Here is a 10,783-nt window from a genome sequence, read left to right as displayed (position 1 = left end):
CAAGACAAAGTACGTGGTTTATACCACTTTCCCTTATCTTACGCCTCAGTAGTGTTTTTCTTTTCCTTTTAAAGAACATTAATAAATTGAACAGGCAGGGTTTTCCTTTAACATACCCATCCTGCCCAAACTGATTTTGTTTGAGTGAATGTAAGTTGCGATTTCCTGGTTTACAAGTTCTATAGCAATGCATTCCATAGATACTTACTGTGTGCAGATTCGATTTTCTGCCTAACGTCAACCTCTTGAGCTCAGTTCTGAAGCATGAGAGTTTCATTTTATTCATTCGCTTTCCTAAATGTGCAGTTGTATTTATGTTTTATTGAAGGCATTTAAGGGAAAATAAAAAATATATCTACAAATACAGATCTGTTGCCTACTGTGTACTCAAGGTGAAAGGGCTCTTAAATTGCTTCAGACCATCAACTAGCTGTAATATCTCTTCCTCTAAAAATTCCTAAAGACTGTAGACTCCATGGGTAATTCAGATTGATGGTGAATAACACAGAGGAGAGGTTCGTTTTGACCCAAGATGTGGTAATAAAAGCACAGAGCATAAGGCATCTATATTTTTGACAACCAGGTCCAGTAAATTTGAACGTCTTGTAGGAGTGTACAGTCTCCACTTTGGTGAGTGTTTAGGTCATTTCCTATATGTCTCAAATGTACAGATTTTTACAGAATGTCCAGAGTTTTGCCACATATTTTTGGTCTGCTTTTTAATAAAAATTGTGGTTCTCTGGCAAATCATTGGCAAATCATTGAAGATTGAAATCAGAAAATAATGACATCCATTTCAGTTTCAGACATCATACCCTTCAGAAAATTAATGCTATGTAAAACCTGTTACACTAGCAACTTTCTAAGTTTGTAAGAGCAATATTTACAAATTGTCCCTATTTTTCAGCCGTTGTCCCCCCATTATTCATAGTTTTGTCCAGACTTTTTTCTCTAAGAGGTTGCGGTATGTTCACTTCCCAATTATAGCAAGTTTAACAGACACAAAACAATCTGTAATACACACACACACATACGCACATGCACAAGCACATGCGCACGCACACACACACACACACACACACACACACACACACACACACACACACACACACACACACACACACACACACACACACACACACACACACACACAGATACACACACACACACACAAACATCTAACTGCATAATACATGCAGTTACTAAAGGTAAGCAGTTTTCCTGATAACATCATGGGATGGTGATTATGGATTTCAGATTTATATTTCTGCATCACAGAGGGACAGTAGTTTCATATTAGTCTGGCAGTTCAAAATAATGCAAGTATATATCATAAATTTGCTAAGTACTATATCTAAGACAATGTTTACTATATTCTCACAGAAAAGACACCAAGGGATCCCAGGCAGCAAACAACGATAATACGTCTCTCTCGAAAATAGCCAACTGCTAACCAGAAAAACGCCACAACGAAAATATACGTATATTTTCGTTGTGGTGTTTTTCTGGTTAGCAGTTGGCTATTTTCGAGAGAGACGTATTATCGTTGTTTGCTGCCTGGGATCCCTTGGTGTCTTTTCTGTGTTTATTAGTTTTGGTGGACACCTTCCTGTGTTGGTTTCTTACTATATTCTCATGCATTCATAGGTTCATAAGTTATGGGTTATTTTTAGGGAGTTGATTGAGCAGATCATGTATGGTCCTGCCATTCCTACTACTCTGCCCATTTCTACATGGGATGGGGGGGGAGCATAGCCAAGGTGTGTTTATATTTATTTATTCATTTTTCTAGGTGATATGTGAAAACTGACAGAGAGTTAATTTATTTAATTTGACTGGTGAGTCAGCTCCAGAAGGTATGATTAATTAGGAAGAGGTTAGAATCCTACCATCAGGTTCAATTTATGCTGTGGTAGAGCTTTATGTCTCTTGTGTGGGTGTTTAAGCATACAGTAAATACTGTTTGAAAATGTAGGGAGATCATACAAGATTTACTTGTGGTCTTTTAGGCTATGTATAAGATAATACATTCACAAGATTTTTTGTAATCATTGCGGATCTCTCAGTTAGCTTCACTAACATAATAAGAGATAGTGTGCCAACCAGTACTTACTGTTTTGTTGTTAACTTATTATAAAAATATTTTATATTTGTATACTAGTCTTCTGTGTCACAAAAATGTCTAAAGGACTGAAGAAACTCCAGCTGTACGAGTTACATACTGCCTACTCAGAGGTGATCTCTACCTGACATACAAGGCCATGTCCAACCCAGAACAGATGGACATGCTCCACCTAAAGAAAAGTGTCTCCACTTGAGCCACATTCTTTTAAAATATAAGAAATAAGAAAAGCTTATCCCCTCGAGCCACATGCTCTAGGGATCTAAACCTCACCACAACAATAAAAAGGACATGCTGGAGGGATAGATTCCTGTCACAGAGACTTCCCATGCTTTGGAACAAGATTCCAATCTACATTAGGCAGAGCTCCTCACTAACACTCTTCAAGAAAAACCTTGATGAGTGGACAGGAAACAGAAAGTTGACCCCAGGGATGACTTCAGTGGCTCTGCTGGACAGAGACACAGGGAACTAATCTAAGGGGGTGGTGAAAGCCAACACATTCTGGTTAGGCTTATAAATGCCTTCGGGCAGAAAGCCTAGTACCTACCTTTGAACCTATGAACCTAGGACATTTTAAATTATTGTCTTATTCTTATTGTTATAGTTTAATTCCATCTAAACCCACTTCAAGATGATTTATATACTACAATGAATATAAATAAGTCTAAAATTGTTACAATCAGTTGACATTAATAATAAAAAAATGCACATTTAGTGTATTAAACTAGCAGTAATAAAATCACAGGTGCAAACAAAAATAAACCTACTTTAAAATAAAAAAAAAGTTTCTGTTTTCCTTTAAAGGGCTCTGATCCAGTCACCAAGAATATATGAGGTATTAAACTATGAGAAATATAAGATGACTCAAATCTAAATATCATCTTTTCCAAAAGTGTCCCCTGAGACACATGTAGCTCATTTAGATTTTCTGTTGAGTATAAAGCAACACTGTTAATCTATGAAGATGCTGCTTGCGATAATTACACTTCTGTTTGATTAAAGGCACAGTGATTTACACATCCAGGTCGGGTGCCTTAATTTACCATTATATTCTGGGCTCATAAATTATGCAGAATGCAGTGTAAAACTGGCTTCAATAATTCATACTTCATGAATGGTACAAAGGCAGTCCCTTAACAGCATGCTGAAGGAGTTACTAAGGCAGTTTATGAACTTTCTATCTCTCGTGATCTGTGTTGTTAAACATTCTTTTAAAATTATATAGTTAATGCTAAATAGGACTAGTTTATTTTCTGATGAGTTTTCCACTAAGATTTAAATATATATGTGTATATGTTTTTACATGCAGCTAAAGAGACTCTGCACTTGAAAGTACAGGCTAATGTAAATTGTTTTTATTTATTTGGTTATTCAAAATAAAGCTGATGTACTTTTAACATGCATAATAAATGTCTACCCTTGTTTATTTACAACAGAAACACTTATATAAATTAGTCTGGTCCATCTGGACTCATCGAGGGCACACCGGAGAATATACTGACCATTACCTTCACTCAGAAATGTATGATTTCAAGAAGCTGGGCTTAAGGAATATCTGGTCAGTTTATTGCATACACATTTTAAATTTTGAAACTAAAGTAAAAAAAAAAAGAATGTCATGCAATGATTTTCAGTCTAGCAGTCACCAGTGGTAAGGATACAAAGGCAGAGAATAACGTGCCGAAGGTGGATATAATGGCCTATGCATATCACTGGCCTCCTGTGAAGAATGTTCTAGATCTAACCAATGTTTCATGTTCAATAACCCATTAGCAAAGATACTGTGAAACTACAGGGTAGCTAAAAGTGCAATACCATGCTGTTTCCTTATTTGTGATGTTACTCACTGTGAAATAAAAATGACCTCACATACCACATTATAAGGCAACAGCATGACCTCATTTATGGTTAAAATATGCAAAATTCATAGACATGCTGCCTTGTAGAACCACCTAATAACCCCCTGTGTAATGCATGATGAAGCAATGAAAGACCCATGGTGCAACATATTGTGATGCTGGAAATAAACCATTATGTAGCACACTGCCGTTTTACCCTGTGATCATTGGGGAGGGCATTGTGAAGCAATGTGGGCAGCTATTATCCTAGACAGTGCCTAGTGATCTAAGATCTCTCAAAGCAGATAGTTTATTATTTTACTCAGTGATTTTGCATGTACAGCTTTGAGAGATAACAGAAAAGTGTATTGCATGGCATTTCCCACAGTTTGCTAACTATGAGACAATACAATGTATCAATGTGTTGCAAAATGTCAGATTGTCTGCTTACACAATGATTCTCTGTACAGTATGTCTTGAAAGCAAACTGAAATTATTTATGTACCATGCAGTGAGGCCTTCTGATGTCTTCCTCAGTGACTGTGCTGGAAAATTATTAAATGATGGAATATGTTGAATACAGAGGGGCTGCGAAATATTTTCTGTTTATTGATCAGTTTTCCTATCTGTTTATTTATATATCTATCTACCTGTAGAATGTTTTTAAGTATTATCTTTGCTGAATCAGAGCCCTCTAATATGTAGGACAGTAATGACTTACATACCAGGATGGTATTAGAAACCAAAAGCATTTTAGAGAAATTAAAAAAAAAACAAATAAACCATAATGTAGCATCTCGAGTGGGAAGATTTTGATTGTTAGCTATAAGAAAAAAAAATTATATATTTTTGTTATTGTTTATCTCTCTGTTATTGGATATTAACTTCAACCTACTAAATGACTCATTACTATTTTTGTTCTTACCAACACAGCCAATGTACTCAAACTTACCTGACTAATTACTATATATTGTATTCTTTGTCACTGCTAGTGCTTGGAGCTTTTCTCCCCGGGCCTCTACTGAAAATGGACATATATCCAGTTAGACTAGCCCGGTCAACAAATGTAAAATAAATAAAATAAAAATAAATAAATAAAAATAAGAATATCATATAAACCAGATTAACAGAGTTTAACAATTTCTAGAACTTTCCACCTTTCCAAATATGTATGACATCAACTTTTTCTTACATCAACATGTACTCTGCTTCCTCTAGAAGGTTTTTCATAACTGTCAGCTAACAAAATTCCAGTATGCAGTCTGACATATGATCCGCAAGCATACCTCTTAACTTTCAAGATTATGGGGGGCTCATCTGTAATTTGTTCTCAGACTTTTGCTCTTTCATTCCTAAAACTGGAAATTATTTTGAGACGTTCTAGCATTTAAAAGTGTTCTTGACATGGGTGTCTTTTCCCTAAATATCTGTGCTTTGAACTTGACTTTATAGGACAATAGGATCATAGGAGGTTACTAGGCAAACCTGGGGCTATTCCAAGCCTAGCCAAGAGTTTATCCCCAAAAAAGAAACCTCAGTAAGCACCTGTCACCCCTGCCAGTGAGGGACACAGGTGGAATCCCTGGGACAAATTTATGGTTTCCCATCCACTCATCAAGGTTGTGCTTGAAGAGGGTCAGCGATATACTCTGTTTGACATGTATGGGAAGTCTATTCCAGAAACAGGGCAGCCTCTGTGAGGCGAACCTCTGTCTCCAGCAGGTTTCGTTAATGTTGCATATTAGATTTCGGCCTTTTGACCAGGTAATGAACGAGGAGTTAGACTTGGATATGGAGCATCTCTAGTAGGGCAGGTCTGAGACTGCCTTGTAGGTGAGACACAGATCACCTCTGAGCAATCTGTAGGATACTGAGAAGAGTGATAGTGGTTTGAGCCTGTCCACACAGGACAGGTGTTAGAGGCCATGGATTCACTTTGTGAGGTATTTCTGTGGCCTTTCCAGCTGATGGAGGTGTTTGGAGAAGTATATACCAAACGGGACATTGTACTAAATTACTGGCCTGATGAGGGAGGAGTACAGAGAGGTAATAATCCCTTTTTTCTGGATGCAAACTCTTTACTTGTGAGATGAACCAAGTAAAAAGCTTGCTGACCACTGCTGCTACATGATGGTTGAATGTGAGATTGTTGTCAATCTGGGTACCCAAGTCTCTTACCACAGGCTGTGTGCTTAGGGGGTTGCTGTTGATGTGGTAATCAGTAGGGGCCATGTTTTTGTTAAACAGTTAAATGGTATTATAATACATTTTTTTGTGTTTAGCTAAATGGTATTATAATACATTTTTTTTGTGTTTAACTTAAGGCCATGACTTTGGCATCAGTCATCTGTTGCTGTGAGACCCTCTTGTAGTATGTTAACATCATTTGGGGAGTCAATGAAGCACCCAACTTACAGTTATCTGCAAACTTGGTCAGCCACAGGCCTTTTGTTTTTGCCTGGACCTCTGACAAGTAGATGACAAACAGTAGGGGTCACAGGACAGATCCCTGGGGAACACCACTAGTGCCAGGTCTGCTGTCGGAGATGGAGGTGCCTATTTTGATCTTATGGGTCCTATCAGTGAGCCAGTTGGCCACCCACCCATTGATATAGGGATGTTCACCAAGTTGTGTTAGCTTTTTGATGATGCCCGAGTGGGGGATTGTATCAAAGTCTTTGGCCATGTCAAGGTAAGCTGTATGTACTGACTTTCCCTCATCCAGGGTCTTGGTGACAGTCTCAAAAAAGTCAGCCAGGTTCAACAAGCAAGATCTGCCCTTGATGAATCTGAACTGGGTGGGGTCAAGTGCTTGGAGATTGGCTATGTCCTTGTTTATGAGGTCCATAATAATATGCTCCATGGCTTTATAGATCAGACTTGTCAAACTAATGGGGAGATAGTTTCCAAGTTCAGTAGTGGCACCACCTTTGTGCAAGGGGATAACAATGGCAGTTCTCCATTCTGCTGGAATGAAGCTTATACTTAGGCTGTGGATGAATAGGGTGCTCAACGGTGAAGCTAGTTCTTGCTGGAGATGGTGCAGGATACAGCCTGGGATACTATCAGGTCCCATGGAAGCTGTGTTCTTTGCCTTGGATAGGGCCTTAAACACTTGATCTATGGAGATGTGAGGTGTGGGACAAGTATCGGGGATGCTGAATGGACCTTTGGGGGGGTGAAGTTTGCTGTGAATCTGTCTGCTAGCAGGTTGATTAAGTCATCAGGATCAGTGTTAGTGGTACCGTTAAGTACTAATTCAGAACAAACCTGGGCTTTGCCATGGAGGTTCCCGATGTATCTGAAGAAGGCTTTGTAGTTTCCCTTTGATTCAGAGGCTAGTTTTGATTCATAATTGGCCTTGGAGGTTTTCAATAGTGATCTAATTTGCTTGTTGAGGCTAAGGAGGGAGTTTTTCCTATTGGGAATGTGTGCCTTTTTACCTCCCGAAGAACAGTTTCTTCCTTTTGTTGTAAAGCCTGCTGATAAAGGATGTCCACCAGATAGGTTTTTGTTTCCTTAAGGAGCAGGTTTTAGTTTTGTTGGATATGGCTGAGTCCATGCAGTTGTACAGGTGCTTGTATGCTGTATTAGCGCACTGTTCAGCATAGTTGTCTGCATCGTCTGAGAGGGTCAGTGGATTGAAGCTAATGATACCCTCCCATAGGAGGTTGTAGTCATATTTTAAGAATTTTTTAGCCTGGTTATGGCTGGGGTGGGGGGATAGCAACTTTGAATGAGACAGACCAATGATCTGCTCTCACCAGGGAAGAACTTATTATAGGAGTAGTACAGCAGTCACCCATGTTGGTGAGAACCATGTCCAGAATGTTATCTCCCCTTGTGGGGGATGAGACGAGCTGGTCTAGTGTGTTAGAACTGATGAAGTCAAGGAATCATTGGGTGAATGCATTAGTGCAGGAAAAGTTCAACCAATCTATGATGAGGTAGTTGAAGTTAAGGATCAGGGTGTTAGGAGGTGCCTTGATGGAGTCAAGTAGGTCCAGGTAGGAGGTGTGGGTATCCTGAGTCATGGAAGAGGGTCTATAGCTGGTTATAACTTGGATGGGTGTCTTGCCAACTATCAGTTGCATGTGGAGTAGTTCTAGTGCGCCATGCTTGCAAACATGTCTGGAGGTGTGTTTGTCTGTAATGAAAACAGAGAGTCCCCTATCCAAAGGCAAGTTGTCTGATGAAGTCTGCAGAGGCAGACGAAAGCACTTATATTACAATTTTGTAACATTTGCATTTAATAAAAATTTGTTTTTGTGATAAGCTGTTGCTGTCCAGCTGCTTTACCTTGCCTTTCGATGGGTTAGTTTGTTCCAGAGTTTTCTTAGTTTGCAAAATAGAGACTCCACCACCCTTAGTCTTCATGACCTCATTTTGGGGTTGGAATGTGTGGAATGAGGGATAGTCATGTAGGGCAGAGGTCTTGGCTCCCTTGAACCAAGTTTCCATGACTGCAAAGATATTGGCATTGTCCAGTGGGAGGAGAGCCTCCAGTGAGTGCATTTTCAGGTTAAGGCTCCTAGTGTTAAGCAGCACGATTTCAGTTTGCTTTTTGACAGATCTTTTATGTTGGAAGATTTGTCTTTGGGACATAGCCAAAAAAGGCACAATGGGGGAGACAAGAGCCTTGGCCAGAATTTGGAATCCCAGAGGTGACAGTGGGAGGTCATCTCTGGCAAAGCATCAGGGCCTGTCAACCATGTCATCCCAGGCAGACAGATACTGGATCCCCTTGGAATGACACCAGAAACTAAGCCAATTGTTGAAGTCAATTACTTTTTGTTGATATTGTGGTATCATTCTTGGTGAAGGTAGGATGCTGCTTAGTGCTCGGGTCATGCCTGCCTCGGACACATACTCTGAGATCTCAATCATGTCTTGCTTCGTATACTCCAGGGAGGTATGTCTCAAGTCATGCACACCAAAATGGACAATGACCAAGTCATACTTGTACCTGTTGTGGAGAGACTTAAGTGCGTGCATGATGTGGCAGATTCTGGCACCTGACAGACAACTGACTGTGACCTTCTCCTTATCCAGCCTGGTGAGGGGGACATTGGTGTGTCTCACAATTAAGTCACCAATGACTGGTATGTTTGGTTTATTGTTATGCCTTATGGGCTGTGTTGGTTTATTGTTATGCAGTATGGACTGTGTTTATAAGGCACTGGTGTATTGTCTACAGTCTGTGATGTGCTTGGTGGTTTGTGGGGAATGTTTGTAAGTGTGTTTTGGAGGTCTCTGCTGTTTAGGTAAGTTTTTAATGAGGATGTCTGCATAGGTGGGTGTGTGTTGTGCTTGGTTATGTGACATGGGTGGTGTGGTGTTTGTGCTGGCAGTCTCCTCTTTGTCAGGAGTACTGACTGTAGCATGAGAGATCATGGATTTCAGGTTACTGATGTAGATGCATTTTTCGCAAGTAGAAGAATTATGTGCTAGGAGAAGAGGGATGTCAGGGAACATGAGGCAGTTGCTACACTGTGTCAGTATACCCATGTTGACCAGGCTGGCAGGAGAAACTGATGGGAATTGTCCAGACATATCCTGGGATTTAATAAAGCTTACATGGAGCTAATCTCTCTGTAAACATAGTGGCATGGCTCGAACACAGAGTTTGGAGCTTGTGAGATACAGTAAACAAGGCTGGGGTGTGTGCATGTGCTTCCCAGCACTATTCTGGCACAGAAAAAATGGAATAATGCAAATCACCTCATTTGCTGCTGAAAACCATGCAAATGAGGTGAATTTGTGATCCAGCATATAGACAAGCATCTGTGTTCGAGCTGTGTCTGCAGCAGAAATGCATTCGGTTAGTAACCGTGTGCATTTCTGCAAAAATCAAAACGGGGGCATGACAGCTCAAAGTAAAGCATGTATTATGTTTATTAGGCATGTCAATGGCCAAAGCTATGGTCAGTGGCATGCCAAAGTGTTTTAAAATTGCAAAAATTAAAAGTTTTTTTTTTTTGGCCAATTTCATCCGTTTAAGCAGAGTGTGGCGGTGTGCAAATGTGATTGTGCAAAAAATAAAAAAAAAATCAGTAAAGAGTCAATTAAATGTGAAACATGAATTGTGACATCATAGTGGGCAGCATGCAAATGCATAACAATAACAGGTAAGAGTGGTTGCTAAGGACATAGGCAGACTGAGTGCGGTCATGAGGATAATGCTAACAACCGGCCCAGACTGAGGAGGAGAATAGTGTTCAGACCAAGGGTAACCTTCCAGGGGCTACATGATCTGGAGATACTAGAGCACTACAGGGTGGAAAGGGACATACTTCAGCAATTCACAGAGCTCTGCCAGCCTCACTTCAGACCCAGACCCAACAGAGGGGAACCTATCCTAGTTGAAACCAAGGTATGTGTAGCCTTAAGAATACTAGCTACAGGTACTTTCCAAAGACCTACTGGGGACATCATGGGGGTCTCACAGTCATCTGCATCCAGGATACTCCACCAGTTCCTGGATGCCATGCTACCACATTCTGGTGAGCACATTTATTTCCCCAGCACCCCTGAGGAGGGGACCAGCAATATGCACCTCTTCCACCATGTAGCAGACTATACCGAGGTACTGGGTGCTATAGAATGCACTCATGTCCACATCAAAGTACCACCCCATGAAGACAGTAGAGTGTATTTCAACTGCAAGGGCTATCACTCCATCAACTGCCAGGTCATATGCAATGCCCAGGGTATTATCATGAATGTGTGTGCTGGCAGCCCTGGCAGCTATTACAACTCCCACATCTGGCATGCTTCACAGCTCTACCAGGCATTTGCCAGGGAGGCATCCCATATGAAC

This window comes from Protopterus annectens, chromosome 5.part0, assembly GCF_019279795.1.
Source record: "Protopterus annectens isolate FY-2018-M chromosome 5.part0, PAN1.0, whole genome shotgun sequence".
NCBI classification, from domain to species: Eukaryota; Metazoa; Chordata; order Ceratodontiformes; family Protopteridae; genus Protopterus; species Protopterus annectens.
This window is presented reverse-complemented; position numbering follows the sequence as displayed.